The 14,111-nt window shown below is 35.8% G+C and overlaps 1 protein-coding gene across 5 annotated transcripts in view; it reads left to right on the forward strand.

The window, feature by feature from the left end:
• Positions 1–14,111, forward strand: part of POU6F2 (POU class 6 homeobox 2) — a 481,859-nt gene that overhangs the window by 31,123 nt on the left and 436,625 nt on the right. The gene's annotated exons all lie outside the window — the stretch shown is intronic.

Here is a 14,111-nt window from a genome sequence, read left to right on the forward strand (position 1 = left end):
ACATGGACGCTGTGCTCAATGAATACAGACTAAATCAATGATTTGACATCATTCACTTATACTTCTTGACTTTCTTTAGCTGTAGTAAATACAGTTTTCCATAACAATTAGAAAAATGTGTACATTGGGTTGAGTGTGCACGTTATATAGGTTTGTTAGTGATTTGTGTAATCTGTCTGGGATCTGTGTACTTTGTACCAATTCTGCTAAATCTCCATCTTCAGTTGCTGTTATTATTATGCATATTATCACAACAGTCTTCTATCTGTTCTCCGTTGTTCCCTTTTACCTATAGTCAACCCAGCAGCCATCTTATGATAACCTAAAGCAGATTGCTTTAGCCCTGGCTGCAAAGCACTGGGGGGTCCCCTATCACCCAGAATAGGAGTCACTGTCCTTAGAGCTGCTTCTAAGACCTCCATAACTTTCCCTACCTCCCTGCCGCTCCCACCTCATCTACTACACACCCCCTTATCCAACCTGGGGTAGCCATACCGGGCATTCCTGCAGTTCTCCAAACATTCCAAACATGCTTGCATCTCAGAGGCTTTGAATTTTGTTTTCTCTCCCAAATATTTGCATGACTCCTTTATATAAAACACTCTGAAATTTTTATTAAGCTCATTCCTAGATCATGTGTGTATGTATGTGTGTGTATGTGATTTGAGTGGAGTTTTCATAATCATCTTATTACTTTATTTAATTTATGAATTCTTCAGTATTTTCATAATATTATCTGCAAATAATGTTCATTTATGTTATTTTTCTAGTAATCATACCTCATTTCTTTTCTGGCCTTGCTGTATTGGCTAACATTCTCAAGTCAAATGTAGCAAACTTACTACGAGAGCAGGCATCTTTATTTTCTGCCTAGCCTATTGAAGAGTCCTTGGGATTTATGTTAAATATAGAATTTGTCTGAACTCTTTTAGTTGCAAATGACAGAAAGCCGGATCAATCAATGGTCATAGCTCACAGAAGTCTGCAGGCAGAGGTGATTTTTTGATGTTCAAAAATTCTATCAGCCATGTCTCTCTGTCTCCATCTCTCACCATTATTTTCCTTTGTATCCAAACATTCTCAGAAATGCTCTCTCCATGAAGTAGGAAGAATGAAATGATTCTGATTGGTTTGCAGTGCTTACAAGCCCACCCTTCAGTTTCTGTGTCCGTTGTGAGGATTGGTTGTGCTGGAAGCAATGACCTGAACTTACTCGGTCACAAAACCTCACCTGAACTGACATGGAATAAACCATTGATACTCCTTTTTTTCTTTTTTTGGCTGCAGAGATATTAATCAGCTTAGTGTTCCAGAATGTGCTGGGAGTGTTAGTTAATATATGATCTCAGTACTGCATTACCATTGTAAAACTTACTAAATTCTGAGTTCTGATTTATGTCTTGCTCCAGTGGAATCACATAGGGGATTGTGAGCCTGTGTACTTAAATTTTCCATACGTATCTATAAATTGAATCTAAAAATTTTCAAAATCCAGTATTTGAAATAATCTCTATAAAACAAAATAGAGTAGTTCATAGGTTAAGACATTTAACCTTGAATCATGAACGCAGTCCTGCTGAAAGTAGAAACGCAATGAGTGAAAGTTGGAAGTGGGAGGGAATGGAGCAGAGCATTTTTTCCCTTTACATACTTTACTATAGCTTCTCCTTTTCATGAAGAAGGTGAAGTTCTTTTACCTAGAAACATAATACCTAGAATTCATTTGCATCTTGGAAACAGTCCTTCTGATTTCCCTGCCTCATCTTGTATTGCTGCCCTGGTTTTCCATGGCCATCTTCTTGCCATTTCCTTTCATTTTGCAGCCTGATTTGGTCCATGGTTTTTTAAACCTAGTATTTTCCTCATTCCTGCAACCCATTTTTGTTGCTGTTGTGTAGGGACGTTCTCAAGTAATTCTTTAAAAACAAATCTGTAGATGGTAAATTTTGTAAGTGCCCACACGTCCGAAAATGACTTTGTCTTTACCCTTGATTAATAGCTACAACTTTAGGTTCACAATAATTATCACTCGGAACTTTTGAAGGCATTGTTCTGATGTATTCTGGCATTCAACATTGCTTATGAAATGTCTGAAATCACTTTGGTCCTTCTTCCTTTGAAGAAAAACACTGTAATCTCTTTGGAAGCTTTTAGGATCTTCTTTAGAATCCTTGTGTTCTGAAATTTTATAAGAATGTTCTTAGATTTTTTTTCCTCCATTTTATTTCTGCTCAACACCATATGGAATCTTTCAGAATGAAGACTTGCATTCTATTTGTAGGTTTGTTTAAGCTTTGGATAATTTCATTCATTATTCCTTTGATAAATTGCTCACATTTCTTTTCTTAGCTACCTTTTTCTAGAACTACTAGGAGACAGATCTTGGTGTTTTTTGATTGATTGCACTGAAATCTTTCACATTTTCTGTCTTTTTTTGTTTTTTTAAGATTCTGGAAAGTTGTTTTGACTTTTCCATCTAGTGCTCTATCAGTCTTTCAAATGTCAACAATTACATTTTGAATTTTCAAAACCCTTTGTTCCTTCTATCACTGCAACCTGTTCTTATTTTGCGGATAAAATATTTTATCTGATTCTCCTCATAACACTAATTAAAATTATTTTAAGATTCCCTTCTCTTCCCTGAATTATTTCTGTTTTCTCCAGCATCAGAGACTCGATTTGTTCCTTTTGATTCTTTTGGAGTTTTGCTACAATTTGTTTTCAGAATCTGGTAACTGCTAGTTGTCTATTTGTATGTATGAAGTAAGATAATTATTAAATGCAGCCGTCATGGATTTCCATTGCAGTTTACGTATGTCAGATTTCATTCTAGGAAGCGTGGAACCAGGAGCAGGTTGGGTGGACCCTGGCACACCTCAAAAGAAAACTCCCAATCTGGGGTCTTATCCTTCATTCTAGAAGCCAGTGCCTTTGTATTGAGAAACCGTTGTCAAGGATCAAAGACTTCCTCAGGCAGGCCCTGATGAAATAATGTTATCCCTTCATAATGCTGCAGGATAAAATATTTAGAATGGTCCAGGAAGGTATAAATCATTTTTATCTACTTACGATACTCAAATATCTACTTCAAGATATTGTTATTAAATAATTATATCACTCATATTGCTTTCTCAGTCCACCACTGATGAGATTTCTTTCATTTCCAAAGTTCATACAGAAATATTCATTTCCAGAATGACAGCAGTGAGGACAAAGTGTGGGCTAACTGGTATTTCTTCTTTAGGGGATTTTTTGAGATGGTTATTGCAGTCTCACGCACAAATCCTTTTCATTACTTTACATGGAAATGTGAAAAGAATATGTATTTTACAGATGTAAAATACAATGTTTCCTCTCTTACTCTTTCTCCTCAATAAATCCAACTCCTTAATTGTGTAATTTAGCTAGTCTGTTTTTTATCTACTTGATCTGTCACATTCTGAAAGAGGTGTTATCACCCTTAAGATTGCAGTTTCAGCCAATTTCTCATAGTATTTCTAAAAGTTCTTTGCCTAATGTATTTCGAGGTTAGATTTTTTTCTTAATGTGCGAAGATTTTGACATTTGTTTGGCAGAATGTACCTTTTATAAAAATGAAATATCCCATTTAATGCATTTTGCTTGTGCTATACTTCGATAGTAACATTGCCACCTGCCTTCCTTCTGTTTCCATTTGCCTATCGTATCTTCAAGTATTTTCAACCTTCCTTTATTATTTTATTTAAAATGTTCTTTTTAAACAGTCTCTGGCTAGGTTTTGTTTTTCTCCTCTTAACTCAATCTTAAATCCATTGTCTTTTAATGGAGAAATATAATTCCTTCTGTATATTATGCTAATTGATTTGCTTGTTCTTGGTCTTATTTTTACCATAAAAATTATATTTTTAATTGACAAACACTATATATTTATGGGATACAGTATAATGTTTGGCATTTGCTTACATTATGGAATGACTACAACCTTATCTATTTCAATTCATATTATGTGGTTATTTTCTTTCCTTTGCTGTCTTTCTTTGGAATAATGAGTTTTTATTCTTACTGCTTTGAAAGTTTTACGTGTTACTTCTTTCCTACTAGCAGATAATATTAATTTTTGTAACAAACATACTTAACTTTTTTCTAGTAGCAAGATCTAAACTCTATTTATAGCCTTTCTCCATAACCTCAGACTAAGGTATGAATTTAGCATTTATTTACTCCACCCCATTTGCCATATTTTATTGAAAGTATCTGAAACGTTCCAAAATTTATTTCTTTCAAGAATTCTTTCTTTGTAGTTGACCTAAGTTTTAAAATCATATTGTTAACAACTTCCTGGGCTTAATATTCATTTTGCTACTTTGTTCCCAAAATGTTTCATGTGTATTACAAATTCCCTCTATTCTAATATAGCTACATTGATTCACATCTTTCTTAAATAATTTTTACAAAAGTACATAGATATCATAGTAATTCAATTCTTACATTTTAAATTATGTAAAAATGATGATTTACATGGGAATAAAATTCCAGGAAATTAGTTCATCTTGCTTAAGAGTTCTAGAAATTGTACTCCATTCCTTAATGTTTGTTTAGGAACTCTTGCGTTTTGTATTGATTCCTAAAATCTAATTCTGCTAGCCCACAGTTTTAACATTTTTCTTTGAAGATAATATTTTTCTTCTTTTTTACTACACATATTTAGAATTTTATCTTTATTCTTTGAATCCAGAAATTTCTCAGGATATATCAAAGGATAGGCCTTAAAAAATAATCTTATCTGGCTCTTAGAAGGACTTTAGGATATAAAGAGTTGTGACTTTCTTTGGCTTAGAGAAAATATCTTCTATTATATCTCTGATTAACGCTTTCCTTCTTTCTTCTCCTTTCTTTTATGATTTTCGCTATTTGTTATTTTCTGCATTCTTCTCTCTGGGCTAGTTCACTAGTTTGTCTTATTTCTCATTTGTCAGTTGCTCATTTTTCATACTTGGCTGCTCTTTTCCTTTGGGTAAGATGCCTTCTCAAAATTCACTAAAATGAAAGATATATATAAACATATATATATGCTTATTTCATTTCCTTCAGTTTCTATATTTACTTTTTTCTATAGGTGTTATTAATTCTGATAGCTCAACCTGATTATCCCTCACTCATCATTATTTTTTGCAATAACACACACAGATGCACACTTCAGTCAGTTTTGACACGTGGACACCTGTATGACAGCTACTCCAGCTAAGACATGGGACACTCCCATGGGCACAGAAAGCTCCCTAGCACCCCAGAAGCAACTGAGGCACTTTTAAAGTTTTGTCATAATAATTTATATTTACCTGTTCTAAAGCTTCACATAAGTAGAATCATACAATATATATTCTTTTATGTCTTCATTCTTCAGTCAGTGTAACACCTATGAAATTCATTATGTTTTTGCATGCGCTGGTATGTTCCCCCTGTTTTTCCATCTTTTTTCTTTTTTTGCTATAAGGATAAGCCACTGTGTACATTCATCCATCTCTTGGACATTTAAGTTATTTCTAGTTCTGAGCTATTATGAATAAGCTACTAAGAACATTCTTTTGTATGGACTTATGATTTCATTTCTTTTGGCTAAATGTCAAGACTAGAGTTGCTAAGTGGTAGGGTTGGTATATATCTGACATTATAAGAAACTGTCAGATTTCCAAGCACTGGTACCATTTTATACACTCAACAGCAGTTTATGACAGTCCACCTGCTCCATATCCTCACCAGCACTTAGTATGGTCAGTCTTTTTACCTTTAATCATTCTCTTAAGTGGGTAGTGGTATTTCATTGTGGCTTTCCATTGCATTTCCTTGATGACTAATTATGTTAAGCACTTTTTTCACATATTCATTGATCCTTTGTATATCTGTGTTTTAAAAGTATTGTTCAAGTCATTTGCCTAGTTTTAAGATTAGTTTTTTAAAAGTAATTGTTTTGCAGGAGTTAAAAAATATATATACTAGCCTTTATTGAATATATGCATTGTGAATATTTTTTTGCCAGTCTTTAGCTTGCCTTTTCATTTTCTAAACAAAGGCTTTTAGAGAAGAAATTTTAATTTTGGTAACATTCATATGCTATATTTTTCTTTTGTTGTTTGTACTTTCAGTATCTTGGCTAGGATGCTTCCCCGATCCCTCAGTGAACATGGCAGTGTCTGCAATGTCTGGAGACATTTTTGTTTACCAAAATATGGAGAGAGAGTACTAGGATCTACTGAGTAGAGGCCGAAAATATTTCTAAGTATCCTATAACACACAGGACAGTTTCCCTGCAATGTAGAATTATCCAGACCCAAATGTCAACAGAGTCATGGTTGAGAAATCTTGGTTTAGAGTGATACACAAATGTCCAAATACATTTGTAATTTTTCTCATTGAAGTGTTCTTATTAGAAAAGCTTTTCAATCTAATTTATACATTTATAAATTCTATATTATTCCACTTGAGCCTGAGAAGTAGGTATCCTCTGCACTTTACAATTGGAAAAACTGAAGCCAGAAAGGGAAAAGGTCCAATGGTTGGTGAAAGGGCCAAGATTTCTGTTTAGGTCAGTGTGATAGTTTACTAAGACTAAAATTTATTTTGAATTTATTTTAATATAAAACTTTTGCATTGTCACTGAAATTAATTAATTTTACTTTTAATATAAAAATATAGATAGTCCCGGAGAAGATGGGCTCCATTTGTACTATGATGATGGAGTAACCTAGGTTGGAATACAGGGCAGTAAGAAAATGGATATTTTCATCTCCTCTTTAGAAACTGCCAACCTACGTAACATATGTCAAGTGTCTCCTCTGATTCTCAGTGATGAATTTAGGCAATTGACTGCTTTTCCCTCTATTTCTGTTTTTGTTTTCTATTTGACTGTCCAACCTTCTGATGACTGAAAGTGGTATCAAGTAGGTTTTGCTTAGGATTAATAAAAGACATAAGCAATTTTTCCTGACAGCACAGAAAACAATATAAGTAAACTACCTTATGAAGATTATGGTGTACTCCCAGAGTGTTTTGAGCAATCTGAATGAATAATAGGAAATATATTTGTATGCTTGAGACCTTTGAAGCTTCTTTTAAATACATTGGGTACCTTTGATATTACAACTGGATATCTTTCCAGAAACCCTCCCCATTACTGTACATCAAGCAGGTGTTCTTTAAAAATACTAGGCTTCTGCCATCATCCAATTGCAATGATGTTATGGGATGCTTCTGTAATGCAAACTAGATTGTGGCACTGCAGTGCTCAAAACTCTATTGCCCACAAGGGCTTTTTAAAACCTGTGTCCAAGCAATAGGAGCACTGTGGTATGTTCTCAGGGATCTCCGTGGAAAGGGAGGAAGAGCTCTTCCCTTCTGGTCCAAGGTCCTCCAATTCCAATCAGAGCAGCTCTGCTTTTCTGCCTTTTTACATTTTTGACTTTCAGCTTCAAGGAGTTTCATGACTGAAACATTTTGGCATATGGGACCATATACAAACTTCTTAACATTGCAAAAACAACACACTATGAGTGGGCAGCTTTCCAATGTTGCTAATAAAATCTCCTTCTCTTGCCCTATAAACATATACCTTGTGCTCCATCTATGGAAATGTACAGTTCTCTGAAATATTCTGCAGGTGCTTTATTGGGTGACACCTCCATTGCTTTGTACATTCTGGATGTTTTTAAATTTGGTTTTGCATTCCATGACATTCTTTTCTACCTGGGATGTATGTATGCTCAAGTTTAAAACAGAATGCCAATTTGTATTTCAGATGCATATGCCAATTTATATTCCTACAGAGCAATATTTGGAACCTCCATTAGTCCACATACTCTCCAAGACTTGGTATAATCCAATTATTAATTTTTCCCAAACAAAGTGATGTAAGATTGTATCTCATAGTTCTCCAATGGGATTTCCCTGGTTATTGAGGTTAAGCATTTTTTTCCATTTTTGACATTCCTATTTTATTTTCTGTGAAAAGCCTGTTTATGTCATATTTTCTATTGTTTTTGCATATTATATTTTCAGAACACCAGTCTTTTGTCAGTTATGTTAATTCTAAATATATTCTCTCTACTTATGCTTTATGTTTTTACTTTCTTTATGGCGTCTTTGGATGAACAGACATTTTTTAATTTTGATGCAGATGAAGTGAATTTTAAGCCTATTTTATGTTTGTTTCTCTTAGTATCTTGCTTATGAAATCTTAACCTATTTCAACATTTTAAAGACGTGTTTTTCTATTTTTTAAACATTCAAAAATGTTGTTTTGGTGTCTTAATTACTCCTGCTTCATAAAGGTCCTGATACCTGGTAGGGCAAGTAACCTAAAGACATAGTTGAAATTTTGTTTTCAATCCTTATAACTTTTAAAAATTATTTATTTATTTTTATTGATATATATTACATGTACTTTTATTATCTTTTTTTTTAAATAGGATTTTGCTCTTGTTGCAAAGGCTGGAGTGCAGTGGCGTGATCTTGGTTCACCATAACCTCTGCTTCCTGGGTTCAAGTGATTCTCCTGCCTCAGCCTCCTGAGTAGCTGGGATTACAGGCATGCATCACCATGCCTGGCTAATTTTCTGTATTTTTAGTAGAGACAGGGTTTCTCCGTGTTGGTCAGTCTGGTCTCGAACTCCCAACCTCAGGTGATCTGCTCGCCTCGGCCTCCCAAAGTGCTGGGATTACAGGCATGAGCCACCACACCTGGCTTTATCTTTTTAATAAATTTGGGAAGAATTATTATCTGTATGCTACCGAGCATTCTAATCCATAATCATGATGTATCTTCTCATTTGTATAGGTTTTCTTTAATATCTTTCTATAATAGTTTATATACATGTATAGTTCTCTTTGTACAGATTTTTTTTTCGCTTATTCCTAGGTAACTTGGAATTTTGTAAATTTTTTTTTTTTTTTTTTTTGAAAACAGGGTCTTGCTCTGCCGCCCAGGCTGCAGTGTACTGGTGCAATCACAACTCATTGCACCTCAATTCCCAAGCTCAAACAATCCTCCCATCTCAGCCTCCTGAGTAGCTAGTGCGAAAGGAACAGGCTACCAGGCCTGGCTATTTAAAAAAATGTGTGGAGTCTCATTATGTTGCCCAAGCTGGTCTGGAACTCCTGGGTTCAAGAAGTCTGCCTGCCTCCGCACCCAAAAATGCTGGGATTATAGGTGTGAGCCACTGCACCTGGCTAGATTTTCTTTTTAACACAAAATTTTCAACTTTTTGTATTATTATTAAAATAGTTTTTAAAATTGTCATTGCTACTGCATAGAATTGATATTTATATATTGATCATATACCAACCATCTTCCCAAACTTTCTAATATTTTGTTTTATATACTTTTTGTTTTTCTATGGAGAAAATTATGTGATCTGAAAAATAACATTTTTTTTCCTATCATTGGTACTTTTACTTTTGTCTCCCATTACAGTGGCTCAAATATTGACTCTAATATTTAATAAACATGGTGATAATGAAGTTAAGCACATTTGACTGGCTCCTCATTTTAAAGGTATTTGTTATTCTTTACTCTCAAAAGTAACATTTTGGAGGAGTGGATGACAAGAAATTATGTAATGGATGCAATGCATACTATCTGAGTGATGGATACCCTAAAAGCCCTGACCTCGCCACTGTGCAGTCTATCCATGTAACAGAATTATACTTGTGTCCCATAAAATGTATACAAAGAAAATCAAATAAAAAGAGAGAACAAGTATATTTTATATGTTTGTTATAAAATTTCTTTAAAATGGTAAGGATATTCTCTTCTCTTCCTAGTTTGTGAAAATTTTTATCTTATGTTTTATAATTGTCATAAAATTTTTAACAATTGCTTTTTTCTGAATACATTAAAATGATCACATACTTGTTCATCTTTAACTTTACTATACTAAATGGCATTTATATATTTTAAAACATTAAACCATTCTTGTATTTCTGGGATAAAAGTGACTTGGTCACAATGCGTTATCATTTTTTTTTTTTTTTTTTTTTTTTTTTGAGACGGAGTTTCGCTCTTGTTACCCAGGCTGGAGTGCAATGGCACCATCTTGGCTCACCGCAACCTTCGCCTCCTGGGTTCAGGCAATTCTCCTGCCTCAGCCTCCTGAGTAGCTGGTATTACAGGCATGTGCCACCATGCCCAGCTAATTTTTTGTATCTTTAGTAGAGACGGGGTTTCACCATGTTGACCAGGATGGTCTCGATCTCTTGACCTTGTGATCCACCCGCCTCAGCCTCCCAAAGTGCTGGGATTACAGGCTTGAGCCAGCGTTATCATTTTTATATACACTACTAGATTCTGCTTGCTAACAGGACCTTTTGCATCTCTGCTCATGAATGACATTCATCTAGAAAGTGTCTTTGTCCCATGTCCTAGTCTGGTTCGGTATGAAGGTTTACTGACTTCATAGCTTAGGGAAAGTATTTCTTCTTTATTTTTTAAAAGACTTTTTAAAAATTAAAATGACTTGTTGCAAGTTTCACTTGTTGAATCAACTGAGTCAATGTGTGGTGTGCATGTTTGTATGTGAAGACTTAAAATCATGAATTAAATGTATATAATAAAGAGAGATGATCATGTTTTCTATCCTTTTCTGTTTTTTGGAAAAGTTTTATTTTCTAGGAAATTGCCCATTTTGATCAATATTTTACATTTAGTAGCATACATTTTTCATTGAATTCTTTTTTTTTTTTTTTTTTTTTTTTTTTTCTGAGACGGAGTTTCGCTCTTGTTACCCAGGCTGGAGTGCAATGGCGCCATCTCGGCTCACCGCAACCTCCGCCTCCTGGGTTCAGGCAATTCTCCTGCCTCAGCCTCCTGAGTAGCTGGGATTACAGGCACGCGCCACCATGCCCAGATAATTTTTTGTATTTGTAGTAGAGATGGGGTTTCACCATGTTGACCAGGATGGTCTCGATCTCTTGACCTAGTGATCCACCCGCCTCGGCCTCCCAAAGTGCTGGGATTACAGGAGTGAGCCATCGCGCCCGGCCCTGAATTCTTTTATCTTTTCAGTATCTGTTTTATTTGTAGTTACAGTTCCATTTCAACTTTTAGTATAGTTCAATTGTGCATCCTCTCTTTTTGTCTAGATTATTCTTGCCTGATATCTGATTGTTTATCAGATTTTTCATAGCAGCAATTTTTGCTAATCTTCTGTATTGAACTTTCAAAAAGATTCCATTGTGCAGATGTGCCACAGTTTAGCCATTCACCCACTGAAGGACAATTTGATGCTTCCAAGTTCTGGCAATTATGAATAAAGTTGCAATAAACATTAGTTTGTGTGGGGGGTGGGGGGTGGGGTTGGGAGGTGCTGGTTGTGTGGGCATATGTTTTCAACTCTTTGGGGGAAATGTCAAGAAGTATCTGAACCATATGGTAAGAATATGCTTAGTTTTTAAAGAAATGTCAAACTGTCTTCCAAACGGACTGTACTATATTGGGTTCCCACCAATACATGAGAGCACGGTTGCTTCATAGCCTCCTCCTTCCAAAAAATACATTTAACTAAACTTTATCTTTATTAGCTCTTTCCTACTGTATTTTAGTTCATGTTCTTGTTTTTATACTAACTGTTAAGATGGATGTTTAGCTTATTAATATACTTTTATATTAATTTTAGGAAAACTACCCATAAGCCATTTTGTTGGAAGTTTAGTACAGGACAATTATTAGGATCAGAAAAATAAATTTTTGACACGAATGCTTTTCAAACTTAGAGTCCAAATTAAAACAACATCAGAGAAGACATTCCATTTTAAGGTTCCACGTAAATGTGAACATGTAACAACACACCTACTCTATACTTCTATCAGTATTTTATTTACTCACCAGCCTTCATTCTCTTTTGAAACATGGCTTTTTTCCCTCCGATCATTTATCTTTCTTAGAATTGCACTTGCCAGCCGGGCACAGTGGCTCACATCTGTAGGCCCAGCACTTTGGGAGGCTCCAAGGAAGCTAGATCACTTGAGGCCAGGAGTTCGAGACCAGCCTGGTCAACATGGCAAAACCCTGTCTCTACTAAAAATACAAAAATTTGCCAGGCATAGAGGTGCACATCTGCAGTCCCAGCTACTCAGGGGGCTGAGGTGGGAGGATCACTGGATTCCGGGAGGTGGAGGCTGCAGTGAGCTGAGATCATGCCACTGCACTCCAACCTGGGCAACAGAGTGAGACTTTGTCTCAAAAAAAAGAAAAAGAAAAAGAAACAGAATTGCATTTGCCTTATGATGGGTCAGACTCAGAACTCCACGCGATTTACAAGCTCTGACTTGGAGAAATTTGAATTTTTATATGTCAATAGTTGTGTCCCACTGAACCTGACTTGTGAATCAAGAAGATGTTACTCATTGTTTCTAGCTCAATTGTCTCCTTAGGATGCTTAAAAGATAGCACCTTTCTCCAAAACGTTTACAGATACCCAGAGCTCTTGTTTCATTTGATACCACATAGACTTTGCTGTTGCATTCTGTTTACCAGTGGGCAGTGGATGTTGAACTTTTGTGGAAATTTGACCTTATTTCTTAGAGCTCGTAACATTCTCTGCTCAGGAAACATCACAAAAATCAAGTGGTGGGAGGGACTATAATCATAGTGAGTCCTTCTTCATGCCAAAAGAAATTATAGTCACTGTCTTTTGTACCTGAATGATGCATTATTAGTATTATTCAATTCAAAAGAGAGAAAGGAGACATTTCATATAAAATTGATAAGATACTAGTGGATGTAATTCCTATAATATATGTAGACATTCATTGAATAAGGTTTGCACACATTAATCGCACCTGCTTGCTGTAATTTGCCATGCCAATTATCTTTCTCCCCTTCTTTGTCCAAGGATGTTGTACACGAAACTAGTGCATCTCGTGGAAGAGCTTTTTCTTCCCGTAGGAGCTATCCTAATGCTAATTCTGATATAAATGTTGCATAAATAGAGAGAGATGCAGATCTCAGCCTGCCATGCTGAGAATTTGCTTTGTTCTATCTGGGTATTGCAAAACACATGATGTTCAGCATGCTCTGAGGCCCCTGAAATACCTCGCTACCACGCAGGCCATATTTTTTAATAACCACTTTAACACAGAGCAGGGGAAATCTCAGCCGCACACAGCTCAGGATGCTATAACCAGAGAGCCTCCTGGGAGCAGCCGGTCCACTCCTAGGCTTGTTTTCTCGTGACGCACATCTTCTGTCTAAATTCTTTAGTGAGGATTCTCAGGCCTCGGCATGATGAGGAGCATGGACTCCCTAGCTGGGGAACAAGTGGCGAGTATGTCAGTGGCCAGGGCTGGTAGTTACTCCCGTTCAGTGTCATTGAGTGTTACGTGATAAAATGGTGTCTAAGATTTCCTTGATCTCTGCCCAGGGCAGAAAGAAATCTTCCTGCAAGGACTATTAACACCACATGATTCTAAGCATGTCACACCCAGGTGTTTTTAGGCATCAAGAGAATATACACTATACATCAATGATCAGTTACCCAAAAGCAACACATATATATTTGGCTGAGGAATACCAGGAACACATCTTGTGGCTACCCGGCTAGCTGATATAGTTAGGAACATGTATGTGCATTGGGCTCTAATGACATTTCCTTGTATCACATCTATCAGGTTACAAGAGGCTAATAATTTTCTTTTTCTAGTCACAGCCAAACATTATAATGGCTCATACCATAAATCAACATCAACACGGAACATTGCTTAGCAAATATAAATGTATGTGCATTGCAGAATGATCTGAGATTACAAAAATATATCAGAAGTCAAAAGTAGCTGGTGGAGAAACGCTATGTCTTTAGTTTATTGAGATTATTTGGAGGATCCTAATGTACTGTCACTGAAAGAATAATTTTTCCTTTACAATCTACTTAGCAAAGATTTATCGATCCTTTCCCCCTTCATAGAGAATTACTGATCCATTTTAGAAAATCAGATTTTCACACCTTTCATGAGAATGTGCCCAGCACAGTTCTCAGGGGACTGGCCGGGAAGTTGACTTTGACACGCAGTCCCTTGAAACTTGCACACCACAGCCTAGCATCTCATCGCTGATTTGTTGCACCAGGCAGTAAAATACTTCCATA

Source organism: Callithrix jacchus, chromosome 11 (genome assembly GCF_049354715.1).
Source record: "Callithrix jacchus isolate 240 chromosome 11, calJac240_pri, whole genome shotgun sequence".
Classification (NCBI taxonomy): Eukaryota; Metazoa; Chordata; class Mammalia; order Primates; family Cebidae; genus Callithrix; species Callithrix jacchus.